This window comes from Mastigoproctus giganteus, chromosome 3, assembly GCF_048544385.1.
Source record: "Mastigoproctus giganteus isolate SK-2022 chromosome 3, ASM4854438v1, whole genome shotgun sequence".
In the NCBI taxonomy this organism is placed as follows: domain Eukaryota; kingdom Metazoa; phylum Arthropoda; class Arachnida; order Uropygi; family Thelyphonidae; genus Mastigoproctus; species Mastigoproctus giganteus.
The window spans coordinates 90,950,187-90,968,067 of NC_143577.1; the positions used below are offsets into that span (position 1 = coordinate 90,950,187).

A 17,881-nucleotide genomic window follows, 5' to 3' on the forward strand; every position below is an offset into this window, starting at 1 on the left:
TATATACAACTTTTATTGTAAGGTTCCTTCTCATCTGTATACTGAATCATGAATGTGTCTAAATTACGTTAATAAAGAACATTGTTATTATTTGTAATTCAAAAATTTACAAAACTGCACCATTTTTACTAATCAGCTATATTATCATAATCTGTATTTTGGTAGAATTGCTTATTGGCATTTGAATCCACCAGTGTTGATTTCCATCGGACAACATGGTTAGATATAATTCGTTAATTGATTCACTTTTGATACACATGTTTTCACAGAAGTTATTCCTTGCTACGAATTATAAATATATGTTTTAAAATTCGTCTGGATATTGAAAAGAGTGTAGAAATTTTAGTTCACTAGAAACAAAGAGGAAAATCTGTTGGAGGAGCGAATTTCCACTCTTGCACAAACTATATTTCTTACTACGAAAACATCGCTTTTTTATTTATTTGTTTATTTTATTCTATTGAATTTAATCTATTTTTGATCGGTGAAGGGGATTGGTTTAAAATGAATGCTAAAGATAAAAAGCGTAAAAAGACAGAAAGAAATAAAACAAAAACAGTTAAAGTAACCATCGCCATCAAATCATCCATAAACAGAAGATGCTGGATTTTGAGTGCTGATCGGTTTGCCTGGGCATTTGTTGCCATGGTAGCCGGTTGTTGACAGTTCTAGTAGCGGTGGTCTAGACCCCCGTTGCAGTACGATCATCAGTCTCTGTCAGGTCAGCCCGCAACACTTGTCAGACCCTTGTCAGATGGTCATGATAACTTCACCAAGTCTTCCGAAAAGACGCTCACCTTGCCCAAACAGTGGACGAACGGAACTTTCGTAAAGCGTTTGTGTTCCTCCTTTCATAAACCGATTCCTGATTTTGGCACCGATAATCTGAGAAGCGGACGCTATCCGCAGAAAAACAACGACAAAGGGAAACCTCTGTATAACTGCCAGACGTGGTGGTGGTTACACGGACAGAGAAAAAAAAAAATCACCATTTCCTCCCGCCCTGTGTTTTTGACGTTGATAAATGACCTAGTCGACGAAATGATTCAATGTTTTTCATAGGCTGGCACTCGGCTATCTCTCTGACATTTCCATGCGGCCGTGGAGACTGCACACTATACTTTCATGTACTTATTCACAAACCGCCATTGCTTTGCCTATTTTTGGATGCCATTCCAAACGCTTGTACAACGTACAGCCTTACAATGAGCCTAAAGAAATTCTAACTTCCGTTCAAAGAGGCTCTTTTTCACATTTTTTTTTTTACAAGGCTGGAGAGTTTTACCTGTTAACCCTATTTTACATCTTATATTGAAGGATAATGTGTATTGATGAGAATGTGATAGCAGGAAACGATACCCTTCTTTAGCGTGCTGCAACACAATCGCGTACTTTAAAATAAAATAGATAAAAAGCGCTGTGAAGAGAGAAATGTATAAATGCATTAATAATAACATGGCGCGCATCCTTTGGCTACAATCGGTTCAAATGCAATAAATAGCAAAAGTACTCAGTTAGGAAGTGCTGTTTGTTAGAGAAGGGGGAAATCTTTATTTTTTTCTAACGCAACCTTCCGGTTCTAAGTTTAATACAGAAAAAAAGGAATGCACTTTTATTAATGTACCACAACCTTATACAGAAGAGAAGAGAATCTGTAAACACATACAGTACATGCATTTTATCTAATTTGAACATGTATTAAGGGTTTGCGTATGTGGTGGAGTTTCTGTTTTGCTGGACGAAAAACCGAATTTCCGGGAGAAAACACTACCGTATTTACCGATCACGTGAGCTCGAACCGCAGTCAACTTAGACGTGTGTGCTACTGTACTAGAGCGTTTACTACTTGGCTACGTCAAGCCTGTGAAGCGTGAATAGCAATGTGTAGTACACGCACTTGACATGCCTATGACAAGGTCGTTCAGATCAGCCGAAGTGCCGTAATAGTATCCTCAGTGAAGTATGGGTTGGATCAAGAAAATGGCCCTGTAATGCTTCAAGAGACAGTGAAAGCCACGAATGTCAGTGTTGATGCCGTGTACGTACAATGCACAACCACTTGTGTTATCAGAAAGTATATGAAACGTGAGTTCCCAATTAACCAATCACAAGTAGCCATGCCCAGAAGAATATACACATGAATGCTTGCTTGAGTGCAACATTTTATATGTTACCAGCAAAATAATGCTGGCTTCCTTGTAAAGAACCGTTGCTATTGTGCTAACTGTGTTACGAGTTGGAAGCAAATGTCAGTTTCTAGTGGTAATGTCAGAGATTTTTACTCTGGGAGAAAGGGTTAAGGAGGGAGGGGGGGGCTACGACTTTAGCAACAGGCAGTAAGCCAAACATCTGAGCATGTTGATTGTTGATATTGCTCTCTACTATATGATAATGTGATCTACCAAACTGGATAGGTTATAGAGAGTAGACAGATGTCGTTGAGGACAAACTTTCTCCATAGTCCCTTTTTTTTTTTTTTGTGCACGTTTTGGGGAAATAAGCTGAAGCAGTTTAAAGAACTGCCGTCTGAATTCTGTTAATGAGTTTCCTTGTGTAAAGTTGGTATAATGTATAAACTACAGTAATTCCATATAAACTTTTGACTAACTCATCCATGTTGTGAAAAAGGCCCATAAAAATTCTTCGCATCTTCGACGGGACACCAACTCAGGTCTTTTCCTCCCAGTGTGGGGAGGATGGTGATTCTGCCAACTATGCTAACCACGAGGGCGATTCCCTCTGATGAATATCTAAGTCCTCAATTTATTTATAAGGAAACTTCCAGACAACTCGACGACTTAAGTGTTGCGTCTCAATAATATTGGGTTCGCCCTTAACCCGAACAAGGTCTCAAATGCCCTTCAGTATGAGAAGACCGTAGAGAGATAAGAACATCGTGTTTGGAGAGTGCGATAATAAAAGGATCTAGGTATGGAATGGGACATCAAATTTATTTTTGCTCCCTCACCTTTCAGATGCAAAAAAGAAAAATTCTAGGGAGCATCGTGGCGTGTGGAACAGGAGCTAACTGGGACATGGAGTTTCAACTTCGTAACGCTGTACGTGAATGGGTATCCTCAGCCACCCTATATGATTCTCCTTGTATGGACAGTCAATCTCTGGAGATCCAGCCTGTGGAATCCTGGATTCTAAAGTGGCCGAACCGCAACATCGGAAAGCCGTGTACAAGATCAATGAGTATTCTTTACGCAAACCTGGACTGGATCCGCCTGGCAACTGTCCGCAATCAAACTGAATACATACGTTCATCTTGTCAAAACTCTTCACTGAAAGGATAGAAATTCCAGCTCTCACAGACACTGTTCTCTACCATGCCCCACAATGCAGCTACTTGGGAACAGGATAAAGAACCTTGACATATATGTCCCCTCGACACATATGGACCGATTTTACCAGGCCTACCATTCTGAGATATCGTATCCAGTGTATAAATTTCTGCCCGGCGCCTATTATATTGATATTGGACAACAGGAAAGGTGCTATTAAGTACACATGCATATTTCCTTTTAATTATAATTGTCATTATCTGTTTATATATGCTTAACATTTACTGTTGCTCATTGTGTATTATTATATAAACTTGTAGAACTAAGGTAATTTGATTAATGTGATCTTCTTGCCCAATCCTCAGATAAGTTTTGAAAATGGAACGGATTATCCGTTTTTACCTAGTGAATCCTGGGGCGGATATTAGATTTAACATCAGCGGGAGGCGTATTATCACGTGCCCTGGCGACAACTTTCTTGTGAATGAGTTTTGGATTCCCTCAGCTCAGGACCCTAGAGCAGTTGCACCACATGTACTACAGGATGATACGCAACTTAACGTCAGGTATTCCTTGAATAACATGCACGTAATGTAATATGTGAAATGTAAAACGCATTGAGCTGTTTAATACTTAAGTTTAGTTTGTCAGCCTTCGCCTCAATTATTCACGCTCCAAAATTTTAATAGTGGCACAGATGCACTCGGTGAAAAATCGAGTTAGGAAAAAATATGCAATATTTAAGCAATCGTTCCGAGTAATAAAATTGAATCGAATTTTAGCTGGTTTTATACCTCTAAATAAATGCATTTTACTGCTAATTGGACTGTCCCTGAAATGTCATATTTCTTAGACGATAATAAGAGGGCCTCTTCTTTACGACTAACTAACGTTTCGGTGTCGCCATTAAACCAGCTTTGTACGGAATGCATAATAACTTTCGAGTGGCAGTGAACTTGCTGGTTAGAAGAGGTGTAATGAGGTTGGGTCAATGGACTTCTCTGGGAGTAGATTACAATGCCAGAATGTCGGCTTCACTTTAATAAGAGAATAATTTAGAAAGCTCATGTATTTCAATTGAATAATGATTAAAGAAAGTGATCTAATACTTTATTTATGATTTACGATACCCGTGAAGAACTCAAGGTGGTAGAAAGTTTAACAGGTGTTTAAGAACGTGTTAGAAAAGAATTATACAATATCCAAAAAAGTTATTGGAATTAGCGATTCGGAAGCAGAATAAACGAAGGGATGTGTTTCTGACTAGTGGATCCTGGAGCAATAACTGGTTTAACGTAAAGGAAAACTTACGCTGCGTAAGGAGTTTGCTAGTGTCCTTGGCAGTAAGTTTGAGAAAGAAGAGCTGGAGAATCAACGCAATGGTTCATTATTAAAAAAAATCATAATACAGTCTCCTGACTTTTTAACGAAACTAAACTGATTCTAAAGGGTAGAGAGATTGGAACGAATACATCTCTAATAATAAAGACGATTCTATGTAGAAATATATGCGATATTCAGTACTGTCTTAGTCTAAATAGACCGCCATCTTGTCCCAGAAATATCAGACTCAAAACGCAAGGATAAATAAATAATAATATATATTATCCTAGAGGATTTGAATCTTAAATTGCGTATATAGCCACTTTTAACTATGGCGTTGATATGTTTGGTTGGCATACACCAGCTGCTGTGAAAGTATAAATTTCTCTAGCCAACTTTGGATTCTTTCGGGGTAAAAAATAATAAGTGTTTATATATTCCTGGTTAATACAATAATTCTGAAGAGCAGCTGTTACGGAGTGATCAGTGTGCAGGTAGAGCGCCTTTGGGTCAAGTACATGTATTCGAATATGAATCACACCACAAAATACGCGGTCCATTATTAGCAGTGAGTGCCACACCGGGCTATTACAACCCCACCCCCGTGGTCTAGACTGCCCCTGTCGATGTCTGAGAATATAAAAAACATATGATAAATTCAAACCACCCATGCAGTGCACCCTGAGATCAATTAACTCAAAACTTACTTTAAAAAAGACTAAGCAAACGAACTTCTGTAAATAAGAGGATTTGGACACACACCTTTTCCAAACTATGGGAAGGAGATGTTATTAAGTTGCATTTGTATGAGAAAAGGTTTTTCAGAACACTGCAGCCTTATTTATATATGAATCACATGACACTTGATAACCTCACGCCAATTAGGTTTACTCCTTCCACAACCTGTTGGCAATTCTTGTTTGCGAACTGTGGACAAAGAAAATCATATATAGGAAGGCAGGGGACGAATTTGATCCAACTGTTACAGCAAAATCTAATTTATATGGAATTGTTCTTGTGGGAGTTATTTTGTGCCTGCCTGTAGTGGATGATAGACAGTGTTATGGTATGACTAGCAGCTCATCTGGTTTCATGCTGGTTATATGGTTAGAACCAACGTTTCGATAGTTTTCATTGTGGATCAAATAATACAAAAAAAATCACTTCCCGTGGGTAGAAGAGGGATCCAGATTATTGGATCAATACTTGTATCATTTCGATTTGCATGAATCGAAATGACAGATATTGAACTAATGAGATGGCCACCACTAAGATTACAAGCACCAGGGTTCATAACTCGTGTTTAGGAACCAATCAAAACCAAATTTACATGGAAGGGAAGTGGGAGAGCTCTATTTCGATTCATCATCTTTTTTCAAAGTATTGAATCGAAATATTCTTGTTTATTCCGACAGGACAGAAGAGGATGGGTAATTTTATGGCATAACAATATTAATGCCATAAAGCTGAAGCAAGCGCGGACAACTTTTCTAGTGATCTAAAAAGACTAAGCAAATGAACTTCTGCTTAGTCTTTTTATTCGTACATGGACCATTTTTAGCATAGACAAAATGTGCCGATGCATCTTATAAAAGATTTTGTAATTGTCTACAATGGTTCTTTTCGATTCTTAGGTAAGCTGCCTTGGAGACATCTGCGGTAATGGCGTATCTTCAGTTCTAATTTGTTCTTGCTGCTTCTGTCCCATAGTCCCAACCGAATGATGAATACCACAGACATTGTTTGAATCTATATACATTTGTATGAGTGAACTCCACTACTCCTAACGGAGTTCTCGTTATAGAAGCATGTTTGTTCGTGACTCTCATAAGGAAGGGGTATTCATAAAATGACGTCACTGAAGGGTTACAGGTCTTATAAATTTATCGAATTATTTAAATAATACATGCCACTGGAGATAATTGAAAATGAGCTCGAAGTATTTGCCTCCATCCACCACCTGAATCCGCCATTGACTGGAAGTAAGGGAAAGTGGGAAGTAGAAGAATGTGGTTAAATGGTTTCAATATTGTTGAAGGAGCGGGATTTTGGAATAACTGAGAAACACTGATTTAGGTCACTTGATTAATGCGCGATGATCTCATCTGTAATGCTTGTAGAAAAAATAAATGGTTCTTCATTCTACTTTCTAAGCAAACTTAGTATACATCATAAGAAAGACAGACAAGTTAAATTTACTTTCATATAAATCATCATCTCAGATTCCTTCATGAATCACTCCATTCAAGACCGGCACTAACACTCTCGTCAGTTGGTGGGTGACATGGCTGGCAGTTGACGGATCAGAAATATTCTGTAAATTAATGACGATTGTGCAATATTGCAACAGGGTCAAAGGGGAAGCAGAAACTTCATGCTAACTTGCGTGGAAATATGTATCCCTTGACACGAGAGCGACACCTGGAACTGTGCCAAATAACTCCCGAAATTGCCACTAGAAATAATTATAATAAATGTGGCATTATTCAAAAAAGCCTTCAAACGATGAGTTTAACTTTGTTCTTGCATAATATGAACCAATGTGCCTCATTATGTGAAGACCGGATAAAAGAAGTTGCTGACCTTAAATTAAGATTATACCCTTCAGACACACTCATGAAATGCTAATAATAGTTGTGTGGCTGACCTTTCTCAGTCTGTCATTGTTAGCTACACATTTATAGATCAACATTGCACCAAATGTAGTAGTTCGGTCTCTTCATCTTGTTCTCATCCGGATGTAATTGATGGTGGTATTTTTAGATGACATCTTAATTTGATTTGAGAAAGACTTTAAAAGCAGTTTATATAAAATGTCTGAATAATTTTTCTTTTCATATAACGTGTTTATTAATATGGAATCTTTTCCTGTTCCTTGAAATAAGGAGAGGGGTTGTAAAGGAAAAATTTTTTTTTTCTTATTGTTGTTTTTGACCTTTCGCCATGCAAATCAATTATCGACTTATTTCAAATAGGATTACCGAGCATTAAGAAAAATATTACTTTCTTGTTGGCTGACCAAAATAAACAGTAGTCAAAGGCGAGGATGTCAGGAACTTCAGAACTATTTGCGCAGATGCGGTACAAGGAAGGGCCGGTGGTCCTGAAACTCTTTGCCAGCAATCAGTCTCCCGTTATTCCACGAATGTTTAAATTGACGCTTAAAGATTCTTAATTCTCTTCACATGACTGTACAAATGGCTATATTTCTGCAAAATTCCTAAAAAAATCATCCCCAAAATGTGTATCCCCAATTAAAGTTTCACCTGTCAGAAGTGATTTATTTTCTGAAGACGTGAAAACAGCCAGTGCCTCTTCCTCTTGATTTACACGCGCACATTTCAAGCCTAGAATCTGGCAGCTGCTAGAGCCTTGTAGCTCGCTTTTTTTATTCTCTCTGACATCCTATCCCACCGCTGTCAACTATTGTGATGACGTTGATAAATTAGCAGTCTTGGCACAGTGTTTTGGATACAGAGAAGGGTAGTACTGCAGACGTCCTTGAGATATGAAAGCTTTTCTACAAGCCTAGTCTTCGAGTCAAGGAGAGTGGAGATAGATGGACAGCCATTCATTTTGGTGTCACAAAGTTGCAGTGAGTGTGGGTCGAAATAAAAAAAAAAGTGAAAGAAAAAGGAATTGTTTCGAACCCGCGTTAGATGCTAAAGAAAATGACGTGACACATTTGTTGTTTCTCAGCCAGTCAGCAGAATAATTGGGAATGGAGCGCAGAAGTACAAAGGGTCCTTTGAGAAATACGGGTCACCTTATAAAGTCCTATCCGTGATGATATCTTTGCGTGTTATAATTGGTGAGTATTCAATTCACATTTCTGCGACTTGCTGCAAATTGTTCTGCTACATATAAAAAAAGGATTACTCTGATCACTTCAGAACTCTAGATAATCATATTAATATTATAATCAAAGAACTGAAATGGATCGAATTTTGATTTGCCAGTAATACTAAATCTACCAGTATTAAGAGCTGTCAGCTTATCTATTAACAATCATTATTGCTTGACAAGCCAAAATTAAGAGTAGCTGCCTTGTATTATAGGTTTATTAACAAAAACACCGTAATCTTTATTGTACAATAAAGAGTCCATTGGACTTACTCTAGTTTTATTATTATAAATGATATGTTGATATTGTATATAATTATGATTTATATACTTTGCACTACTACACAGCACGTATTTGAGAAGAAACTGTAAGATTTTCTGATTTATTATCTAGAAAAAGGTTAAGAAAAATTACGCTTTTAGTGAAAAGCCTTCCAGTACTGTCTTTTATTATTATTATTTTTAATAATAATTGTTATTTAATTATTTTAAATTGTATTAGGCACAACTTATATATGGATTTAAAATGCAGTAGGTATGGAATTGACCTTGAGTGTGTCATAAGAGTATGCGAACTGCCGGTTCAATGTCTTTGCACGATTTAATGAGTCTGATTATTTCTACGATAACGCAAGCTAAATGATCATATTTAAATTGCTTATTGTAATGTCAGTTTGTATATTTTCGGGATGAAACACCAAGAAACAGTAAACTTCAGCCTGAGGTTGGCTAATTCGCCTGTTTTCAAAAGGCCTCAAATTCTTCACACCATCGACTTATCCAAATCCCAATCTTTCCAAATGGTGACAAATGACATATTAGAAAGCTCATGTATTAGCATGAGCTTTCTAATATGTCATTAGAAAGGTTCACAAACAGGTTCAATAACAGGTTCACAATGGTTCAGGATATTCTTTTATTTTTGAAGTGACTAGGAAACGGCAGTCCGTGAATAATACTCGATGTGACCACAACGAAATGTTTTTCAATGTCCTCAAACCTCTAATAGGAGTTAAATATAAGAAATGGCAAGGATTAAAACGTGAAATGTTATTAATCTTAATTAATTAAGATTAAATGTGAAATATTTCAAACTGTTTCAAATTAAAAAAAATCTTCCTAGTAATAATAATAAAAAAGGCTCCTGGAATGCTAATAAATAAGCATCTTTATCCTTTCCATCGAGAATTTATCCAATGGTTAGCCATTAACTGAGCTAGGAAACGAAGGATGAAATATTGATGTTTCAACGTAATTATCCCAATGGCTGACAAACCCATGGTTGGAAGAACTTGTAATAATCAGTCACGTACTCTGTACTTTTCCTACATTTACGTAGGTTCTAATAGTATATTCAAGTTTGCGTACGTGCTTAAATTTATCTTGTCAAGGGGGGGGGGGTATGTTGAATTCATTGGAAAACCATTCTTACTGCTCAGCATCCCTAATTCCTTTTAACTGGCCACAGATCTTATGTTTTCTATTTATTCTGAGGGATAATTGCGCTATGTTAAGGTGTACACGGTGGATAAAACTATTGTTTTTACGCTAATATTAGACGTGAGAGGTTGTTGAACCTGTGATGCTCGATGTGACCACAACGAAATGTTTTTCAATGTCCTCAAACCTCTAATAGGAGTTAAATCAAGGAAGTGCTGGAAGAAGTAAATAAACACTGATATCTACAGCTCGTAATTTCAGCTACAGATTATGAGAAAAGGGATTTATATGAATAACGGTAAATACCTCTCTCCTAGGTGACTCATGGGAGTCAAACAGTTCAGAGTTATTTGTAAAAACAGAAGAACGTCACAGACGCACAAACAATTCGTCTAAGTAGAGAACATTGATTTTGAACAAATGAAAGAGTATTGCAGGACAGTCTAGGTTAAGCAGTCTTTAAAGTAGGATTTTACATCGAACACAACTGAAAACATTATAATAGATGGAATTGTGAAGTTTGTAATGGAGACAAGTGGAGGTTTCGTGGAACTGATAATTTCAATCCATTTACAAAAATGCAACTGGAGTCCCAGCAACGGGATGTTTCCGGGACTACAGTTTGTCACTCAAGAGTGACAAAAATGTGACTCCTGGGACGTAATAGGTTCCAAAAACGTGTAGAAGAAATATGCAGGAACTTTTATTAATTCTGCTCAAGATAAAAATAGAACTGTATAAATATAAAGTATAAACGTGAACCTATTAGGCCCTTCCATTTTAGAGTTGAAAAAATTTGGTTAAGCGCGCGAAATTTTGAAGTTACACCTGTGCCCTTGCTTCTTCTTCTTATATACAGTATGTATATAAGCAGAAGCAAGGGCACAGACGTAAATATAAAGTGTCTATTAACCTATTGGGCACTGCCATTTAAAAAAAAAAAAAATTACGTATGCGCACATATTTCTGCTTATAGATTTAGATTACTTATATAAATATTTTTAACAAATATATAGTTAGAGAGATAGATAGTCAGGTGGATTTTAGATACTATTAGCCATTTTTATTTTCAACTTGATAAAATCGTTAAAACTGTTTAGGGCACAAAATTACGCTTGAGCAGTTTACTCCACTTAGAATTCAGTATAATGCTCGAAGTCCACGGACTATAATGCACTCGAATAAAAAAAAAAAAAAGTTACTGTAGTTTATCAGAATATTCTTTGATAAAAAAAAAATGGAAAATTACAGTACTGATTCAATTCATAAAACTAATAATTACAAGAACTGCAGGAAACAAATGTAATAGAGTTCTCACGTGTTTTCAGATCGTTCTGGTCAAAAGCCTTGAAAGACTGAAACGATACTATATTTGCAAAGTTACAAATGCACCTAACAGGTCCCGCACGCCTGCTGGGTTAGAAAACAACTAATGGATTTTTACTTTACCTTCTGCTTCGTTTTTAAATTTTTCTTCTTTTTTTTTTTTTTTTTTTTTTTTTGTAATTTAGTATTTTGGGATGGATTGGATTTGGATTTGTGCAGAGGAAGATAAAGCTAAGAAGCAGCACTATACTGTGTCTGTAAATTGGATATATACTGTGCTCGGTTTGCCTGTTTCGCTGAGATTTGAGAATTTCAGTTTCTTATAAGAAAAACCCTGAAGCCCTTTTGAGGCCTAACTCTGTCAACGTTGTGAAAAAGCTTCCCCCATCCAATAGAAAGGTATCTTCAATTCCAGATTGGCTAAAAACTGGCCCTTTTTCAGAAAGCGTGAAAGAACCGAGTGCCATACACTGCATTATCATCGAGGGTACTAAATGGTACTTTCATTCTTTTTTGTTGAATGAACTGCCGTTTTTAGTCTCCTTATCCACAATAAGGGGGGCTCAGAGGGGAACAGGTATCCTGTGTGTTATCAGACACTCAGCCTAAAACACTGATGGATCCAATATTTCTCTATTACAGAAGATTTAGGAGAAGTCCGGTTGGCCTGCCTCCCTAAAATCAACTCATGCACACCTTCTCGATGGCAAGCCCTGTTACGTCACTTAGGTGGCAACGAACGTGTAGAGTGGTTCTCTTCAAGACGCCTGGTCAGCGTGAAGAGGAAAAGACCAAACCCTCCAGCATATGACTGCACGCCAAAGTAAATGGCCGTCAGTCCCCAGCAGTTTTCACTCTCCCTCTTATGGCAGCGAGAGGATCAGAGTGGAAACAGAGGGTGCTAAGAATCTCTGGGTACGACCAGGCTGCCATGCACGGAAACTGAACTTGGCCTGTTTTAACGTAAGATCACTCATCGGTGAAGACAGGATATTAGAGCTGGAAAAGGAATTAGAAAATGTGAATTGGAATATCATCGGTTTCGCTGAAACAAGAAGAAGAAATGAATCACTTATAAGTTTATCAAGTGGAAATCTGCTGTACACCAATGGAAACAGTGAAAGGAGTGAAGGTGGAGTTGGGTTTCTGGTCCATAAATATTTTAAAAACAACATTTTGGAATTCAAAAGTACATGTGTCGAGACTAATACTCAAGATTTCTAAGAGGTACAAGCTAAAGATTATAATGATTTATGCACCAACATCGAGCCATGATGATGAAGAGGTTGAAGAAATGTACACCGAAATTGAGAGTCTTCTAGATGAGCAGAAAACCCACAACACTATTATTATGGGGGATTTCAATGCTAAGGTTCGAAAAAGGCAAAACAGCGCAGAAAGAGGAACTATAGGAAATTTTGGAATTGGTGAAAGAAATAAAAGAGGTGAAAGACTTGTAGAATTTGCAGAATCTCAAGGACTGTCAGTAATGAACACTTTTTTCAAGAAAAGGGTGAATAGAAAGTGGACATGGAAGAGTCCAAATGGATTAACAACTAATGAAATCGACTTCATTCTCACTAACAGAAGATATATTGTGAATGACGTTACCGTCCTGAATAAGGTAAGTGTTGGAAGTGATCACAGAATGGTAAGATGTACACTTGATATAGATGTAGGAAAGGAAGGAAAAAACTGACCGAAGTAAATAATACAAAGGTCTTTGAGATAACAGAGGAGGAGAAAAAGCAGTATGTAGTGGAACTTAAGAACAAGTTTGAGCTTCTGCAGACTACTCAGGACCAAGATACCGACGAGGAATATTACAACTTTCTGAAAGTGATAAAGCCCAAGAAACCTATAGGGAAAAAGAAATGCAAAGAAGAAAAAATTAGTCAAGAAACACTTGTCATGATGAACCGAAGACGACAAATGAAGAGCAAGAAAAACACTGACAGGGAGAAAATTGAGTATACTGAGTTATGCAAAGCCATTAGAAAGAGATTCAGAGAGGACATAAGAAGATTTAACACAAGAAAAGTAGAACAAGCATTAAGGGAAAACAAAGGATTTAAATCAGCAGCCATGAGCAGTAATACAGAAAGACAAATGATACTGAAACTGAAGAATAGCGATGGTGTACTTATAAATAACAGAGAAGGCATAATTCAAATAGCAGAAGACTACTATAGAGAATTATACAAGGAGCGAGGGAATGATGCCAGCAGTGGGGAAGATGGATTGCAAAGTAGCAACACATACGACATACCCAATATTCTTCCTGATGAGGTAGAACATGCATTGCAGAAAATAAAGAATCAGAAAGCCCCGGGGGAAGATGAAGTTACTGTAGGGTTGTTAAAATTGGGAGGAAGAGACATAATACAAAAACTGGGAAGGCTCATCACAAAGTGCATTAGAAAACGTGTGACGCCTAAGAAGTGGAATAATGCAATCATAGTTTTGCTGCATAAGAAAGAAGATAAATCAAAAATTGGAAATTATAGACCAATTAGCTTGTTATCTCACATCTACCAGTTGTTCACAAAGGTCATTACTAACAGATTAGAAAGAATACTTGATGAGAATCAACCGAAAGAGCAAGCTGGCTTTAGGACAGGATTCTCAACTATGGATCACCTTCACGTAATATCACAGCTAATGGAGAAAGCAAATGAATATAAAACACCATTATGCCTAGCATTTGTGGATTATGAAAAGGCATTTGATTCCATACAGCATAAGGCAATGTTTCGGGCACTGCAAAGACAAGGCATTGATACCTCATATATTATGATTTTGAAGAAAATATATGAGAGTGTTACCTCCTTTATTAGACTAGACAAAGACAGTAGGAAATTTAAAATCGAGAAAGGAGTTCGACAAGGAGACACAATATCTCCGAATCTTACTGTTTACTGCTGCCCTTGAGGAAGCTTTCAGAAGATTAGACTGGTCGCAGAAAGGAGCCAATGTGAAGGGAGAGTACCTAAACCATTTACAATTTGCAGATGACATTGTGTTCATAAGCCACGATCCCAAAGAATTAGAGGAAAATCTTAATCAATTATGCACAGTTAGTAAGGATTTTGGGACTAAAGATGAATATGGCTAAAACAAAAGTAATGATGAACAAGTATGCCACAGAAAGGGAAATAATGATTGAAGGAGCAGTAATTGAAAAGGTGGAGTCATACACTTATCTGGGACAAGTTATTAGCTGTAATAATGATAAATGGCTGGAAGTCAAGAGAAGAATAAATTTTGGATAGATAGCATTCAGGAAATATAGTCACATACTGAAGAGCAATATTCCAGTTTGTCTGAAACGTAAAATAATGAACCAATGTATACTCTCCACCATGACTTATATAAGTGAAACTTGGGCACTCACCAAAAGAATGGAAGAGAAGCTGAGAACTACACAGTGAAGAATGGAACGAATTATATTGGGAATCAGACTGTTAGATAAGAAGAGAAACACATGGATTAGGCAGCAAACTCAAGTAAAGGACATTCTTATCAAAACTAAAGAACTAAAATGGTCTTGGGCAGGACACATAGCTCGAAGACATGATGACAGATGGACTATGAAAATAACAGAATGGTACCCAAGAGGAGCTAGAAGAAAACCTGGAAGACAAAGGCGGAGATGGATAGATGAAATTCATGAGTTTGTGGGAAGTAAATGGTTGGCCAGTGCTCAAAACAGAAGGAACTGGAAAGTTGCTGGAGAGGCCTTCATCCTGCAGTGGATTGAAAATGGCTGATGATGATGATGAACCACAATATTTTCTCTGATTGCATCATAAAAATCATTCTGTAGGAATGAAATCATCCTTTATTCCTAATTCGACATTATGTTTTATAACAAATATGTTAGCCATTCCAATTAGGAATTATCAACACCTCGCAGATATCAATATACACTCTGTGACATTTGATTAGTATACAAACTTTGTGACATTGCAATTCTTGGAAACTCTGTATTCTTGAGAGGATACTTAGAATAACGAAAATCGAAAGGTTAAAGAACACATGATAAAATTTGCGGACGTTAATGTGTGACAACATTATTCAGGGACACAATATGCTGCTTACAATGAACAGATGAATATGATATAAATCCATCGCTGCTACAGTTACATTGAGTTAAGTGTCTCGCGTTGTTGACTTGGGGCATTATGGAGTAAGCTACCAATGCACCGTAAAAAAACGAAATCATCCAACCAATCTCAGCATTGAGTCGTACAGGTGTCGAATAGCCACCATTTTCCACCAAGCCTGTTCCACCTGGTCCCGCAGAACATCCGTGATCTGTGCTGGCTGTGGATGGCGTCTAATCATGGCCCATAAGTGCTCTATAAAGGAGAAATCCGAAGACCTGGCAAGCTAAATTGTTACACTACACAGTTTAACAAGTTATTAGCAAATTAGAACTGTGGATAACGGAATTTGTCTCTAATATTGACTTCTACTAAATTATATTATATTCCATATACACTTTACCTTATATTGAATGTAAGACCAAGACTAGGATTTTTTAGTGCCGAGGACCTCATTGAAAATAGAAAGTCGTTCCTTGATTCGAAATCGATAACGCATACGAATTTTGAGTTTTTATACCCCTAGAGTTCTATAGTGTCGACTTTAAACGAACATAAAAGCTGCATTTCTCTAAAATACAACATCCCAATATATTTATTTGCAATGTGTAATTTAGAACTCAGAAAGAAGTGGTATATGAAAAACAAAAAAAATGAAAACTATTATTCGAATAGTTCGTAGCCGAATTAGTTCACTCATTTAATCTGATTTTAATAGTAATTTTGACCTAGCGCCGTAAAACTGGACAAAATCATTTTTTAGTTTTTTTTTCTAATACGTGCTACCTCACCTTAAATGTGCTCAAGGTGCATTATCTATCTTTTGCCCGTTTTGCTGCCTCGGCAAACGTGCCAATCGGCAAATCGGGTCCTCTCATTGATCGCCTGTCGAAATACCTATTTGAATGGTTTCCTCTATTCAGAATCAAAAGTATCAGCCAACACAAAAGGGAAAAATTGATTACTGGTTACTTTTCAGCATTTTTGACATAAATATTCCAAAACATTACATAAATATTTTAGTATTAATAGCAAGCAACACAAATTACACTATGTCGTTAATTATCCCTAACAGTTTTCGAATTGTGTAACAATATCCGAAACGGTCAATGATAATGAAACTATTGTTTTGTTAATACGCTGGTGTAATTTGATTCCTCACCATTAATATTATTTCAGTATATTTCATTCAATTATGGTGTATAGAGAATTAATTTAATATCGTTATAAGCGTATATATTTATTTTTATTACGCTGTCCTGCTGAAATGTGTACGCCCAGCAACTGAATGATTATATCAGCGCAGATTTTCTAAAATATAACTATAGATTGTCTAAAATATCACTACAGACCAATATTACACCATACCATGAACAAAAATATCCCCACACTATTACACTTCCATCACAGTTGGATGATGTACTTGCATGGAATAAACATTCTCCTGTCTCCAAACCCAGATTCTTCCATCAGAGTGGAAGAATATACGGAGATGTAATACGGATATAAGTGAAAGCTTATACGGAGATTCACCACTCCAGAGAACGCATCTCATCTGCTCCAGTGTGCAGTTCTTGTGGGCATGGCAATATCGGAACTCGTTGAGTATCGATGATTATGGATTTTTGTGCCACTGGACGTCCATAACATACCCAGATACAATGACATATGTAAGTTAACCAAGCTGACAGTCTGTCTTCTACGTTCCTGTCCCTTCTGAGTGATTCTTCTGCAGCTATATTGACTATTTTCTTTAACAACGAGCTTGACCATTCTGTGGACTCTTTTTGTCAAAATACGCTACTTCGCAGTTCAGCCTTCGCATTCCCTTCGTCTTCCATTTCCGCATAATGTGGTCCATGAGCACTTCAAAGCCTTCGAAATCTAAGCTGCACAGTGGCACCTAGTACTCGTCTACGTTCGAACTCGCTGTGCTCCGCTCCAAGAGATTTTCTTGAAACTGAATGAGCTGCGTTTTGCAGTTGACTTTATACCCATGAGCTACTGTAATGCCCTCGATATCATTAGTAAAGTCGACATTTTATATATTATGCGATTACCTTATGGTGACCAATATTTTCGATAATACAAATGTATTTTGAAGCAAGTCATATGATCCTATAAGGATCACATGACTTGTCATTTGATGTTTGAATCCATTTTTATTTCAGTTATATATAATTAGTTAATCATCTTGATATAATCCAACGTTAGGATTTGAAGTCCGTAATGGATTTTCATTTATATGCTTTGCTACTGCAATAATTGCAAGCCAGCCAATTTCTAAATGACTGATTATTTCCACGAGAGGTTTTTCCTAGTTGGAATTGGAGTGATAATTTGCTGGTGGTCAGAGACTCGCCGTCTGGATGACATTTTAAGGCTAGCTACTAGCTTCCTTGTAGTCAGCCTAGGAAATATCAGTTCACTTGCTTTGTTTTTTCGTTCTTTTGGTGATGGTAAAGGATTATTAAGGCATAACAACGATCTACTGTATATGCCACATTCTAGAGAATGTGCTTTTCTATTTGCTGATTGTGGACTTTCTACCAAATA

At 37.0% G+C, this 17,881-nt stretch overlaps 1 long non-coding RNA gene across 3 annotated transcripts in view; it reads left to right on the top strand.

Annotated features, from left to right (window-relative positions):
* LOC150088149 (uncharacterized) overlaps positions 1 to 17,881 on the top strand; it is a 223,738-nt gene that overhangs the window by 87,992 nt on the left and 117,865 nt on the right. For 2 of the 3 annotated variants that reach the window (XR_016546781.1, XR_016546780.1), the window contains exon 1: positions 8,168 to 8,421. The exons of the other annotated variant lie outside the window; for it this stretch is intronic. This is a non-coding gene — a long non-coding RNA (uncharacterized LOC150088149). Of the gene's footprint in view, positions 1 to 8,167; positions 8,422 to 17,881 lie in introns of those variants that run through there. 3 annotated transcript variants of the gene reach the window in all.